This window comes from Anser brachyrhynchus (assembly GCF_964034855.1).
Source record: "Anser brachyrhynchus genome assembly, chromosome: 15".
Classification (NCBI taxonomy): domain Eukaryota; kingdom Metazoa; phylum Chordata; class Aves; order Anseriformes; family Anatidae; genus Anser; species Anser brachyrhynchus.
In genome coordinates this window covers 1,893,506-1,896,645 of record NC_137733.1, presented here as the reverse complement: position 1 = coordinate 1,896,645, position 3,140 = coordinate 1,893,506, and the positions used below count along the sequence as shown (strand labels likewise).

General features: G+C 45.5%; 1 protein-coding gene across 1 annotated transcript in view; it reads left to right on the top strand.

The window, feature by feature from the left end:
* The first annotated feature begins 219 nt into the window (after nucleotides 1-219).
* The window catches only part of LOC308178410 (uncharacterized protein), a 62,179-nt gene continuing 59,258 nt past the window's right edge, over nucleotides 220-3,140 (top strand). The window contains exon 1 of the transcript XR_013939739.1: nucleotides 220-3,132. The gene's annotated coding sequence lies outside the window, so the exon portion shown is untranslated. The remainder of the gene's footprint in view (nucleotides 3,133-3,140) is intronic.

The window sequence follows — 3,140 nt, the reverse complement described above, 5'->3', positions numbered from 1 at the left end:
CACAGATTCAGACTGACTGGACTTTAGTTCCCAGATACCCTATATATATATATATATAATATATATTATATATTTTATATTATATATATAATTATATATAATTATATATAATATATATACTATATAATATATATTATATAGTATATAATATATATATATAATTATATATAATTATATATATATTAGATATATATATATAATTAATGGCTTGTGCTGAGTTTCATCCACAGTCCTCAGATGGATTTTGCTATAGTTTTCAAATGTATTTACATGTTGGTGTCAACTATTCAGGGGTCTCCTTGGGCACCTCTTCTTCACATTTTTGCTGAGAAGAAACAAACCTGTTTGTTTAGGTAGCTTGTCATCAGAGAAGGGATTCTGGCCAGAGGTCCGAGTGCCAGCAGTACTGCAAAATGCGCTGTCGTTTAAATTACAGCACTCCCACTGGTGACAACCAGCATCTTTAACCGCTGCCCGCTCTGTGAGTGCTTCTGGAAGGGTTCAGCCGGCTGGCAAGGGGGCTCCTCACCCAGGAGGTGGCTCCTGCTGCGAGGGCAGTGCATGGGCAGTATGGGCTGGCCCTAGGGAGGGGTGGCTCTGTGGTGTCCCTGCCTGCAGGCTCCCAGCTTAACCGTTCCCTAGCTTGTTTTAATAACAGAACAGCTCAGCTGCTCTTCAGGGTCTCTGAGCTTGACGGAGGTGCCGACTGCAAATTCTGCTGTAGGTCACCAAACTTTCATAACGGTCTGAAATGCTGGTGCCACCTTTTGGGGCAGTGCAAAGCAGTGCCGTGGGCCAGCCTGGCCCAGCACGCAAAACAGGGGCCAGGTGCCCTGTGTCTGAAGCTGCGGCAAACAGCTCCGAATCTTAAGCGAGGTGATTTCGCCAGCAGTCCGTTTTGCATGCGTTTAAGCACCTATGGAGAATTATTGCTCCTACAAATAGGCAGGACTGGAGTGGCCCGGTTTGGGTTTCTATTTCAATGCTAATGAGCTTCACTCTGCAGCTTCCTCAGAGAGAGCGCAAATAATATTGGCTTTTATTCTCCTCCGGGGAGAGCATCTCTCAGTTGCAGGGGGGAGTGAGCCTCAGCAGGAGCAGGGGGAGCACTTTGCCAGCTCTGAGGAACTGTATTCAAGCAGCCTGTGCCTAAAAATATAAAAAGCCACCTTGTCAGTAGGTGCAAAAGCACTGTTCACAGCCTTGGCTGGCTGTTGCCTGCCTCCTGAGCCTGCAACTGGGCCTGGGCGGAGGCAAAGTGACCGGCCAGATCGGCAGCACCAGTACCCATCACATGTAGGCAGCAGGAGGGCAGTGCAGCAGGTGAGGAAACAAATGCAAAGCCCTCTCCATCACTCGCACCTATAAACTGCAAAAGGTAGAAACTGCTAGCCCTTAGGGCACAGTGCAAACAGGGAATATTTGGCTTTGCTTCTGCAGCATGTGCTGCTGCAGCTGTTTCTGTACCCAGATGCTTAAAAAGGGCTTGATGTGGGTTTGGGGGCTTTGCAAAGCAGTACACCAGTGTTTCAGGAGGGATTTGGCTCAATCTGTCCCTGCTAGGGTCGTGTGTGGGGACACTAGTTGGTTGCTCTGGTTTTCTTCTTCCTTTTGCGCAGTCAGATTTTCTGCAGCCTCACAAGCCTCTAAGGATCTTCTGTATGAAGATTACTCATCCCTGGCGTTTCTTATTGCCTAAGCCACCAGGGCATATTCACCCTTCTGCCCATCAGATCAGTTAAAAAAAAAAAAAAAAAAGAAGGAAGGGGGGATTAAACCAAGAATGATAGGTGAAAAGGAAAAGGTTGTTTCTAAAGAGTCCTGCAACTGCTGCAGAGCACTCTGCTTACTTGTGTGAGAAACACTCCGCAGCCAATAACTTAGGCTCAGGCGAGGATCTCAGTGAAGCAGTAATTTATTCGCGACCCACAAGCAGGAGCGTGCCTACTGGTCCCAAAACACAGTTTATATACTTTTTGATGACAGGACCCTCCCCTGTTTCCCCACTGAGTGGGTAATCCAGGTTCACAATCTGCCTGATGCTTCACAGACAATGCATGGCCTTCAGTTGCCGGCCTGTTAAATTTCAAATTTCTTTTGACTTTTTTTACTGTTTGAAGTGGTAATGTTTCCTCACTTATCTGACTTGACTTAACACCGTGATTTTCACCTAATTGTTCTAAGGAGTCTGATTTTCTGCATTTTACAAGGTCGCCTGCTAAGTTTTCTTATCACTGCAAGCATATCTCAATACCCCATTCCTTACCTTTAAACAATGTAACTCTGCAAAAACAACATTTTTATTTCCACACTTGCCAGACCCCTGCAATGCACAGCAAATGTAGAGGTGTCTCATTTTCCAGGGATAACTGCAAATGATCTGAAAGCCTGTTTTCTCTTGTGTTCACATTTCATCCCAGTGTATTACAGGATTTTGTTCAGTTTTTTTGATGGTCTCCTGGGTAACGTTTTATTACAGTGATAGCGTGGAGTTCTAGTTTGTAATAACGAGATCTATATAAATAATACGGATTCTGCTGCTTCCTGTAAAGCTGCTGCCTGAGAACATTTGAAAGCCTTTTGCAAACATTAATTTCCTATTATTTGGGATAGAGAAGCACCTTGAGGTGTTGCACAGAGCATTGCAACAGCGTGTTGTGCTGGCCAGTTGCCTGTAAAAGCCTGTGAATCATGGGTTTCAAATAATTGAGGGGCTTTTTGCACCCAGAGGGAGTCATTTAAATCTTTGATTTTTTTTTTTTCCTGACACTGAGGTTTTAGAACAGCTGCCAGATAGTATGAGACTAAACATAAATTTCCAGGAGCTGAAGATGCTGTGAGAGGAGCATCGGCCTCAGAGAAGAATGAATGTTGGGAGAAAAGGATGATCACGGCATTTCACAGATTGTAACTTGATGTGCAAAGAGCTGAAGGATGCTGTGACGACAGAACGCGGTGCTGGGTTGGGCACGAGCACTTGGGCTCAGAGCATTGCCCTCGGTGCTGTGATAATACAGCTTTCCACGCGGTGCTGCCCTGCTCTGGGTGCACATATCATCGGGTACCTGGGCGTGGATAAACTTGGCGCTGATGTTGCCTTAAACTGCCTGTGCTGTGGTCAGGAAGAGAGGGGTGAGTTG